Raw genomic sequence first — 12792 nt, forward strand, 5'->3', positions numbered from 1 at the left:
CATCTGTTTTTTTCTTGAGTGAATTTTAGTAGTAATGTGTCTTTCAAAAATATATCTATTACATCTAAGTAGTCAAATTTATTGGATATCCCCTTTCAATCCTGATAGTAATATTTTGCCTTCTCTATTTTTATCCTCATTAATCTGGCTAGAGTTTCATCTATTATTTTTTACTGATCTTCACGCAGATAGTCACTATGATATTGAAAGGCCTTCTTGATTCTCTTATTATTATTTTATTTTATTTTAGCTCTAGCTCCCACTCTGAATATTCTCATATTTAAAGGGGATAGTCTTTCCTCGAGATAAAATCCAAACTCAGGGTCACATGTAAGACACTCTCTAACATTCTGCAATTGCTCAGTCTACGTGCAAAAAAACTGCTTGTAATTTTCTTAGCACAACAAAAATATAAAATCTTTGTTTTTACACATGACGTTTCCATGACCAAAAAGAATACACTTCCCTTCTCCTTTCCCTTATCCCTTGTCATTATTTAAGGTTTAGCTTAAGAATAACTTTTTCCCTGTACACCTTCTTTTGTCACCCCTACTTGGTTAGGACTTGCCATTCAGTGTTTCCATAGCACTCTGTGTATTTAACTTTACAGAACTCATCACATTTGTATTATTGATATTTTGTTTACTTATCTGTCTCCTCAACTAGACTGTAAACTCCTAACTGCAAAAAGTGCCTCATTCATTTTTCTATATCCTCACTGCTCATGTCAATGACTCTCACAGAGCTGAAGTACAATAATGGGCCAGTATTAGGCAGTGTTATTTAGTCCAGTAATTCTCAAAGTGTGTTCGCTGGATCAGCAACACCAGGAGCACCTGGCAACCAGTTAGATCTATAAATTCTATGTCCCATCCAGCTCTATTGAATTATTCTGAATTGCTCTGAAGGTGAGGCCCAGCAATCTATGATTAAGAAGCCCTGTGGGGATTCTGTTGCCTGCTACCATTCAAGAATCATTAGTTTAGTAGCTAGAGAATGATTGGCAAGGTCAGCAAGACACAGTGTGAATCCTGCCTCTGTCAAAGTCTTTGACCTGAAATAATTTAATTAATATTTTTAAAACCTCAGGCTCCTCACCTTTAAAAAGAGGACTAATTGGGAGCTATTTTATAGGATGATTTAAGATTTAAATGAGATAACTTAGGTAAAGCTTCTAATCTCATAAATGACCCATGATACATGCTTAATAAATGATAACTGTGAATAGTAGTTAATATCATCATAAAAATACTAAATAATATAGTAATTTTTATCAGATGGAAACATAAGATTTCTGATTATGGCAGTCTCTCTGTATATTATTTTGACTCTAAATGCAGAGAAAAACAATTATGCGGAAGTAGAAGATAATTTTTAGGATCAAAATGGCCTAGGAACCAGAAGGATTAATGAGGAAAATGAAAAGAAGGAAAAAGAGTGAGGGAGATGGATTTATTTTAGGAGGAGAAAAATGTGACAAACATATTCTTTGAAAATGTGGTACTCATATTTTGTAATATGATTCACAATTACAGTTTATTTTGCTTGGTTGAGAATAGAGACTCAGTCAAAGTCTCTGTTGTATTCAATTTGGAAATTATCATCTTTCAGTTAAAACGGTTATTAAGCACCAACCACAGCTGAGGCATGATGCTAGATACTGGATATAGAGATAAGGACAGAATGTTCCTCACCCAAACTAAGCCAAGTATGGTGGTTCATAGAGACACTACCAAGCAGATTAAGCAGATAATTTGTTTAGGATTTTAACTATTTTATAATGGGAGGAATGTAAGGAAGGAAATGTATCTGGGTAATTAAGATGGCCCTCAGTGTTTGGTGTATCTTTGAATCAAGAGAAAAGGATTTCCTTCAGCCTCGGCATTACTTAAGTGGGTATTTCTCCTGGAAACTGTGGCCCTGATTTTGTTGGCATTTTCACTAGATCCGTTATGTACTTCCAGACACACACCAACAGGATGGTAAACAAAGTGTTTGTTATTTTGGTTTGGTATGGCAGAATTTCAAATTTGATTCAATGCTCCAAACATGCATTAGTTATCTATACATTCAAGGCTGCACGCTAGGGGAGACCAAAGATAAATAAAATGTATCCTCTGCCCTGAAAGAGTTTAGAGTCTACTGGGATAGATGCACATTCTTTAGCAGCAATAAATTTTTATACCACTTCATATTTGACAAGCTGCTTTCACATAAATAATCTTAATTGGTCTTCACAGTAGCCTGGCAAAGTAAATAAAGTATTATTGCTCCATTCTACAGATTGACAATTAGAGTAAAAATAAGGCCCATTATTTATCTGGAGACTTATAGTACATTAACTTCTTCCTCTATCTTACTGCCATTATGCAATCAATCACCAAGCTGTATTGATTCTACCACCTAAATGTCTCTGTAATTTTTGCTTTCTGCACTATTTCCACCACCACTGCCTTAGTTGAAATAAGCTCATCTTTTCTTGCCTGGGCTATTTCAATAAACTCCTAATTGGTCTCCCTGCCTACAAGTTCTGCCCACTCCAATCTGTCACCAGAATTATCTTTCAAAAACAGAGATGATTATGCCACTCAGCTGAAAAACACTTGCTGGCTTCTCTACCCATCAATATAAGTTTCAAATTCTTCAACATGACATAAAGGCACTTCACAAGGCTACCCTAGGCAACCTTCCAAACTTCACCTCTGGATGCCTGTCAACTCTGACCCCTAGTCCTATACACACAGAGGAGATGCTTCAGCCACACTGAACTTGCACTCTTTCAAACCTCCATGCCTCCATCTGATTAGCTGCTTATCCTTTAAAACCAAGCTCAAGCGTACCAGCTCTGAGAAACCTTCATGGGTATGGCGGTTTTGTTTTGTGGCTCCTTGCCCTGTGATTCTAGATCTCTTTTCATTTTTGTGATACAGTTTATCGCAATGTAGCATGACTCTTGTGGAGTCAGACTTTCTTTCTCCTCAGGCACTATACTAGAAACCTTCTAGAGGGAAGGGTTTGCATTTTAATCATTTTTGAGGTAATCCTGGAGGCTCTAGTGCTAATGAGGAAGCCCCGTGCTAGAGTTGCCAAACTGGTCAACAGGATGCTCAGTTATATTTGCATATCAGAAATAATGAATGATTGTTTAGTATAAGTGTGTCTCATATATTGCATTGCATGGGACATACCTATACTAACACTAAAGAAATATGAAATTCAAATTTAATTTTTTTTGGCTGTCCTGTATTTTATTGATAAATTTTGGAATCCTAACCCCTCTGGACCTGAAATCCAGTTCCTCTACCCCATGGCACTTAAGCACTTCCACATTGCAATGTCTAGTGAAAACCAAAGCTGCAATTTCCGCCCCACCCTCACAGAGCTTCCGGCTTAGTAAAGAAGTTACAAAAACTATTTCTAGAATACATAGTTAACACCTAACAGCTGTGTGTTTTTGATAAACATTGACATGGTAAACTACATACTACATGTCTGAGGACACACCTAAAAATTCATTTCATGGGAGAAAATAAATCTTTCTCTTTGTTTTGTTTGTTTTGTTTTTTGTTTGTTTGCCTGATAAGAATATACTGAAGGGAGTCCGGAAGTGGTTGAAATGGCTTGGTTGCATTTTTAATCAAACAACCACAATATTGAAATTAGTTTAAACTTAGTCAAATTGCTTACCTCTTCTGTACTTCCTTTTAAAAAGTGTGTATGGAGAGGGAGGGGGCCAAGGAGGGTAACAAAACTCTTTTGCCTACTGAAATGACCATCGAGTTAAATGTGTAACTTCATAATAGGCATTCAGATGAGGGCAGAGGCAAAAGTCAGGTCAGGAGCATTACTAAGTTTTCAGCTCTTGTTGCAGAATGCACAAACCTGGAATTGGAGCCAGGCGATTGCAAAAATGATTCCAAATCTGCATGGTAACAATTTAGACCGACTTCCACTCCTGCCTGAAATTTAGCAGCAGAGGAAGTTCTTTTCCTGGCTGTCTGCCTTCACCAGGCCTCCCCCACCCCTCAGTACCTCAGGCTGCTCACTCCCCACATCTGTTTCCAAGCCCTAGAGTGCAGGGTCACAGCATGGCGCAATAAGCAGCATTAGCAGGCAGCATGAATCAGTGGTAAACCTTTGATTTTAATTCCTTGCCTCTCCTGGAGAGGAAGTGTGGTCTAGTGGTTAACCCACTAAAAAAGCAGCTAGGAGGCAAAATTCCTGGTCCTCTCCACCCTCCCGTTCTATTCTTGTTGGAACACCCTGCCCGTCAAACAGACATTTTTTTTTCTTTCAACTTTTGCTCTACCATGTTTTTTCCTGAACTGACTTGATCATAAGATTCACTTGGGAAACTTGTTAAATGATTCCTGAGACCCATCCCAGAACCTCCCAATGAAAGTCTTAGGAATCTCTACTTTTAACAGGTACTACAGATATGTCTTCATAATCAGATTCAGCTCAACTGTATGCTGGTTACACATTATTCAAATGACAAGAGAACATTAGAGAAAACCACAGCAAGAGAACTGGGGTGAAAGCATATCTACCATCAGGTTTGCTGTTACAAGCCCACGAGAAAAAGGGCAAAGACAGAATAAAAAGATGCAGATTCCAGATCTAGTTCCAGGTATCTAGAGCTATGTGAGCTTGGGCAGGTCAGATAGACTCTCCCGACTGCATTTTCATCATTTTAAAAATGAAAGTGATTAGATCATCTCTTTCAGTTCTGTGATTCAATGAATTATTTCTGTGATTTCACAGAAATGCCAAGATGGACTCGGAACATCTCTTTTCCTGAAAATGACAGTGGGTGCACTCACCGGGGTGTGGGCTGGCTTGTTTGGGGTTGTGGGCAGACAATGGAAACAAGTGGCAGCCGGGAGGTTTGGGGCCACAGCCGCAAGGAGGTTTCTCCCCCAACTCCCCCCTTGAGGCTCTGCAGCTGGCCTACTTATGCAAAGGCTTTGGCTCTTCTTTCCTTTTTAAAAGCATTTCTGACTCGTACATTCCCCTGAGGAGAAGAGATTCATCGTTTTGCGGAGAACTTGCACATGCTTTCCTGAAAGGAAGAAAGGAGGGAGGAATGGGAGGGCTTGGCTGGATTACTGAGCAGGTTAGGGCTGCCAAAAAATGAGTCTCCCCATGTATGATTAACATATACCCAGCACATCATTAGCTCTGAATATGCCCAGCAAAATCCTTTGTCCCACTTCCACAATGCCTAGAAGGGCATTCTTGTTAGTGGACTGCACAACCACCTACTTGGCCTTCTCTGGATGGGGGCTTGGAGGCAGGTTCCACTCCAAAACAAGGCGGGCAGGGGAGGGGGTGAGTATGGAGGAGGAGAAGGGAGCCTTGGAAGTCACAGTGAGTCATGATTGTAGGAAAAGGATGTCTTACAAAGCCAACGCAGAACTAGCTTCCTAGAAACATCATGACAGGTCCCACGAAGCCCACATTTGGTTCTAATTATAACATTGCCCACATTTGAACATTTCAGTTTTCCCATGGTAACAAGAGGGTTTTTGAGGAAGAGGACTTTGACTCAAATGTCCTCTATACTTCTAATAGTGGGAGCTGGTTGGACTTCAAAAAAGCAGTTATTTTTGCTGTTTTACAAAGGAGATATCACTGGCCTGCCTATTCCTATTTATACACCTTTACATTGGAGTTAAGCACATTGTACTGTGTAATAAGGCCAAAATGAGCTACATATCAAAAAATGTTTTAATAAGGACCAATATGGGCAACATTAAAAATATCAGAAAAAAACAGAAACCTCAAATAAGTAGAATTTGTTTCTCCCCTCAACTTGAGACAAATGGCAAAACACACACACATGCGTGCGTATACACACACACACACACACACACACACACACACACACAAAACAATGACTTAAAAAGCAAGTGAGCAGATGCAAACTCTTGCATTTAGAATGGATAAGCAATGAGATCCTACTGTTCAGCACAGGGAACTATATCCAGTCTCTTGGGATAGACCATGATGGAATATAAGAAAGGGAATGTGTGTGTGTATGTGTGTGTGTGTGTGTGTGTGTGTGTGGGTCACTCTGCTGTACAGTAGAAATTGGTACAACATTATAAATCAACTATATTTCTATAAAAAAATGAAAAGCAATTTTGAAAGGATTCTGCATGAGACCTATTTGCAGTTCCATTGTCCATATTTTCTGATTCTATTAAACAGTGAATGCTCTTCCTGGGATGATGATTAAGCACAGCATGGGTCTTTGAAAAATTTAGTGTCATTTATCTTCCTTTATCCAAAAATATTTGAAAGTTGCTAATCTGGGAAATCTATTAATGCTAACTTTTAATTACATCCCAGCTCTCAATAATTTTTGGTAAATGAAAATTTTATTTTTATTGATACATTCTTTCCCACTTTTAATTTACTTAGAGACCAGAGACACTAGCTAGGGAACATGGGAGGCTGGAGGTAAAATTTTATTTCTACAGTAAAACAGATTCCAGGTTGGATTAACCTAGGGGAGACTTAGGGGAAATTGTGAGGGGAGATTTTCCCAGGCTTCCTCAGATATGAAGCTGAGAAATAGAGTGCTTAGAGCTGGCTTGGAGTTGGTTAGATTTTTTTTTTTTTTAGATATTCTGTAAAAGCGGTCATATGTAGTATTTAGAAAAGGAAGAGAAATACTGACTATCCATTTTTGTAAGATTATCCAATGGGCTTCCCTCTGTAAATCTCAGCATTATGAAAGTTGGTGTGGTTTGTAAACCCCAACACAGGAAGGAAGGGTGATCAAAAAACATGTTGGCAAAGTTTTAAAATTTTCCAGAAGTATAAGAGGTACTCTTCCTGTATAAATAAAAATGACCTCAGATTTAGCAACTTAGGAAATGATGAAGACAAAAGAAATACAGTTTCCTCAATAACCCATCTTAGTTTCTTCAAATAAATTCCCTGAATTTTATATGATAGATTCAGAAAGTTATCATAGCTTATTTTTCATAAGGAAATAATATTACATAACTTATTATCATCTCCATTTTTAGCATATTTTATTTTTACAATAAAATATCTTTTACTAAAAACAAGGGGAAAATATGAATTAAAGAAGAAGGACCCAAATTTGAGCAAAGTAATCAGTGATATCTGGCAAAGCGAAGAGTAACAGTAGTTAAGTTTTATATAATTTATACAGCTGGCATCATGGTAGGTACTATTTTTAAGTACTTTATGTCAGTGGACTTCTCTTGTGCAATAGGGTAAGGATCCAACATTGTCACTGCAATGGCTTGGGTCACTGCTGTGGTGTGGGTTCAATCCCTGGCCCAGGAACTTCTACTTGCTGCAGGTGCAGCTAAAATAATTATCAGTAATGTAGTTAATTTTCACAACAACGTTTATCCCTGTTTTACAGATGGCAAAATTGAAGAAGAGAAAGATTGTATAATTTGTTCTAGGTCACCAGATAAGTAGGAGAAGCTAGAATACAACCCTGGTAGTCTGTCTCTTGAGTCTGTGGGATTTTTTTTTTGTTTTATTAATTTTTTATTTGTCTGTGCCTATGGCATGTGGAAGTTCCCAGGCCAGGGATCAAACCCATGCCACAGCAGTGACCTGAACCACAACAGTGACAATGCCAGATCCTTAACCACTAGGCCACTAGGGAACTCCTTGGGTCTGTGTTTTTAAATGCTATGTGACACTGCCTCTTTCAAAAGTGATCAGACAGTGATAGTTTTACTCCTTCTTTTCCAATTTGGATTCCTTTTATTTCTTTTTCTTCTCTGATTTCTGTAGCTAGGACTTCTAAAACTACTTTGAAAAAAAGTGGCGAAGGTGGACATCCTTGTCTTGTTCCTGATCTTAGAGGAATTCTTTCAGTTTTTCACTGTTGAGACTGTTAGTTCTGAGTTTGACATATATGGCCTTTTTATGTTGAGGTAGTTTCCCTCTGCCCACTTTCTGGAGAGTTTTTTATTAAAAATGGGTGTTGAATTTTTCCATAAGCTTTTTCTGTGTCTATTGAGATAATCATATTGTTTTTGTTCTTCAGTTTGTTAATATGGCGTATCACACTGATTGCTTTGTGGATATTGAAGAATACTTGCAACTCTGGGATAAACCCCACTTGATCATGGTGTCTGATCCTTTTAATGTATTGTTGGATTTGGTTTGCTAATATTTTGCTGAGGGTTTTTTTTTTTTTTTTTTTTTTTTTTTTTGTCATCCAAGCTCTTTTTTTTTTTTTTTTTTTTTTTTTTTTAATTTTATTTTCCCACTGTACAGCAAGGGGGTCAGGTTATCCTTACATGTATACATTGCAATTACAGTTTTTCCCCACCATTTCTTCTGTTGCAACATGAGTATCTAGACATAGTTCTCAATGCTATTCAGCGGGATCTCCTTATAAATCTATTCTACGTTGTGACTGATAAGCCCAAGCTCCCGATCCCTCCCACTCCCTCCCCCTCCCATCAGGCAACCACAAGTCTCTTCTCCAAGTCCATGATTGATTTTCTTTTCTGAGGAGATGTTCATTTGTGCTGGATATTAGATTCCAGTTATAAGTGATGTCATATGGTATTTGTCTTTGTCTTTCTGGCTCATTTCACTCAGTATGAGATTCTCTAGTTCCATCCATGTTGCTGCAAATGGCATGATGTCATCCTTTTTTATGGCTGAGTAGTATTCCATCGTGTATATATACCACATCTTCCGAATCCAATCCTCTGTCGATGGACATTTGGATTGTTTCCATGTCCTGGCTATTGTGAATAGTGCTGCAATGAACATGCGGGTGCACGTGTCTCTTTTAAGTAGAGCTTTGTCCGGATAGATGCCCAAGAGTGGGATTGCAGGGTCATATGGAAGTTCTATGTATAGATTTCTAAGGTATCTCCAAACTGTTCTCCATAGTGGCTGTACCAGTTTACATTCCCACCAGCAGTGCAGGAGGGTTCCCTTTTCTCCACAGCCCCTCCAGCACTTGTTATTTGTGGATTTATGAATGATGGCCATTCTGACTGGTGTGAGGTGGTATCTCATGGTAGTTTTGATTTGCATTTCTCTTATAATCAGCGATGTTGAGCATTTTTTCATGTGTTTGTTGGCCATCTGTATATCTTCTTTGGAGAAATGTCTATTCAGGTCTTTTGCCCATTTTTCCATTGATTGATTGGTTTTTTTGCTGTTGAGTTGTATAAGTTGCTTGTATATTCTAGAGATTAAGCCCTTGTCAGTTGCATCATTTGAAACTATTTTCTCCCATTCTGTAAGTTGTCTTTTTGTTTTCTTTTGGGTTTCCTTTGCTGTGCAAAAGCTTTTCAGTTTGATGAGGTCCATGGGTTTATTTTTGCTCTAATTTCTATTGCTTTGGGAGACTGACCTGAGAAAATATTCATGAAGTTGATGTCAGAGAGTGTTTTGCCTATGTTTTCTTCTAGGAGTTTGATGGTGTCCTGTCGTATATTTAAGTCTTTCAGCCATTTGGAGTTTATTTTTGTGCATGGTGTGAGGGTGTGTTCTAGTTTCATTGCTTTGCATGCAGCTGTCCAGGTTTCCCAGCAATGCTTGCTGAATAGAGTTTCCTTTTCCCATTTGATGTTCTTGCCTCCCTTGTCAAAGATTAATTGACCATAGGTGTCAGGGTTAATTTCCAGATTCTCTATTCTGTTCCATTGGTCTGTCTGTCTGTTTTGATACCAGTACCACACTGTTTTGATGACTGTGGCTTTGTAGTATTTCTTGAAGTCTGGGAGAGTTATGCCTCCTGCTTGGTTTTTGTTTCTCAGGATTGCTTTGGCGATTCTGGGTCTTTTGTTGTTCCATATAAATGTTTGGATTGTTTGTTCTAGTTCTGTGAAAAATGTCATGGGTAATTTGATAGGGATTGCATTGAATCTGTAGATTGCTTTGGGTAGGATGGCCATTTTCACAATATTGATTTTTCCAATCCAGGAACATGGAATATCTTTCCATTTTTTTACATCTTCTTTGATTTCTTTGATTAAGGTTTTATAGTTCTCGGCATATAGGTCCTTTACCTCTTTGGTTAGGTGTATTCCGAGGTATTTGATTTTGTGAGGTACAATTTTAAAAGGTATCGTATTTTTGTATTCCTTTTCTAATGCTTCATTGCTGGTATACAGAAATGCAACTGACTTCTGAATGTTAATCTTATATCCTGCCACTTTGCTGAATTTATTAATCAGTTCAAGGAGTTTTGGGGTTGAGTCCTTAGGGTTTTCTAGGTATAGAATCATGTCATCTGCATACAGTGACAGTTTGATCTCTTCTCTTCCTATATGGATGCCTTTGATTTCTTTTGTTTGTCTAATTGCTGTGGCTAAGACTTCCAAAACTATGTTGAAGAGCAGTGGTGAGAGTGGGCATCCCTGTCTTGTTCCAGATTTGAGTGAGAAGGCTTTCAGTTTTTCCCCATTGAGGATTATATTTGCTGTGGGTTTATCATAAATGGCTTTGATTATATTCAGGAATGTTCCCTCTATACCCACTTTGGCGAGGGTCTTGATCATGAATGGATGTTGAACTTTGTCAAATGCTTTTTCTGCATCTATTGAGATGATCATATGATTTTTGACTTTTTTCTTGTTAATGTGGTGTATGATGTTGATTGATTTGCGTATGTTGAACCATCCTTGTGAACCTGGGATGAACCCAACCTGGTCATGGTGTATAATTTTTTTGATATGTTGTTGGATTCGGTTGGCTAAGATTTTGTTGAGAAGTTTTGCATCTATATTCATCAATGATATTGGGCGATAGTTTTCTTTTTTGGTGGTATCTCTGCCTGGTTTTGGAATGAGGGTGATGGTGGCCTCATAGAATGTCTTTGGGAGTATTCCTTCTTCTTCAACCTTTTGAAAGAGTTTAAGGAGGATGGGCACCAATTCCTCTTTATATGTTTGATAGAATTCACCTGTGAAGCCATCTGGTCCTGGGCTTTTATTTGTAGGGAGTGATTTTATGACCTCTTCAATTTCATTTCTAGTGATTGGTCTGTTCAGTTGGTCTGCTTCTGCTTGATTCAGTTTTGGCAGGCTGTAAGATTCTAGAAAATTGTCCATTTCTTCCAGATTGTCAAACTTATTGCCATATAGTTGTTCATAGTATTCTCTTATGGTTTTTTGAATTTCTGCTGTATCCGTTGTGATTTCTCCTTTTTCATTTATAATTTTGGTGATTTGGGTTCTTTCTCTCCTCTTTTTAGTGAGTCTGGCCAGGGGTTTATCAATTTTGTTCACCTTTTCAAAGAACCAGCTCTTGGTTTTATTAATTTTCTCTATTGTTTTTTGAGTCTCTATTTTATTGATTTCTTCTTTGATCTTTACAATTTCCTTCCTTCTGCTGACTTTAGGACTTCTTTGTTCTTCTTTTTCTAATTCATTTAGGTGGAGGGTTAAGTTGTCAATTTGGGATCTTTCTTCTTTTTTGAGAAAGGCCTGGATTGCTATAAATTTCCCTCTGAGCACTGCTTTCGCAGCATCCCATAGATTTTGAGAGGTTGTGTCTTCATTATCATTTGTTTCAAGATAGTTTTTAATTTCCTTCTTGATTTCCTCATTGACCCATTGGTTTTTTAGTAGCATGTTGTTTAGTCTCCATGGAGTAGGTTTTTTCTCTTTCCTTTTCCCATGGTTGATTTCTAATTTCATGGCATTGTGGTCAGAGAAGATACTTGAGATAATTTCTATGCTCCTAAATTTATTGAGATTCGCTTTATGTCCCAATATGTGGTCGATTCTTGAGAATGTTCCATGAGCATTTGAGAAGAATGTGTATTCTGATTTTTTTGGATGTAGTGTCCTGAAGATATCAATTAAGTCTAACTTTTCTATTGTTTCCTTTAGGATCTCTGTTGCTTTATTGGTTTTCTGTCTAGAGGATCTGTCCATTGATGTGAGGGGGGTATTTAGGTCTCCTACTTGCTGAGGGTTTCTGAATCTATGCTCATCAGTGCTATTGGCCTATAATTTTCCTTTTTTGTAGTATCTTTATCTGCTTTTGATATCAGGGTGATGGTGGCTTCATAGAATGAGCTTGGGAGTGTTTCTTCCTCTGCAATTTTTTGGAAGAATTTCAGAAGAATGGGTGTTAACTCTTCTCTAAATGTTTGATAGAATTTGCCTCCAATGTTCACTGCAGCACTATTTAAAATAGCCAAAACATGGAAGCAACATAATGTCTATCAACAGAGGAATGGATAAAGAAGATGTGGTACATATATACAATGGAATATAAAAAGGAATGAAACAATGCCATTTGCAATAACATGGATGGACCTAGAGATTATCATATTAAGTAAAGTAAGTCAGAAAGAGACAAATACAATATGAGATCACTAATATGTGGAATAGAATAAAAATGATACAAAAGAACATATTTATAAAACAGAAGCAAACTTACTGATTTCAAAATCAAACTTATGGTTATCATAGGGGAAACCATGGAGGGGGTAAATTAGGAGGATGGAGATAACAGACATACACTACTGTATATAAAATAGACAATTAACAAAGACCTACTGTATAGCTAAGAGAAATCTACTCAATAGTCTGTAATAACTTATATGGGACAAAAAATGTATATGTATAACTGATTCACTTTGCTGTACACCTGAAGCTAATACAACATTGTAAGTCAACTATAGTCCAATATAATTAAAGGAAAAAAGAAAAAAAGAAAAAGAAAAAAAATGATCAAGGGCCAATACAGAAAACAATGTTACTGGAGTGTGTTCAAAAGACTCAGACTCTTGAAACTTAGCCAATAATTCAC

Source organism: Sus scrofa, chromosome 1, assembly GCF_000003025.6.
Source record: "Sus scrofa isolate TJ Tabasco breed Duroc chromosome 1, Sscrofa11.1, whole genome shotgun sequence".
In the NCBI taxonomy this organism is placed as follows: Eukaryota; Metazoa; Chordata; class Mammalia; order Artiodactyla; family Suidae; genus Sus; species Sus scrofa.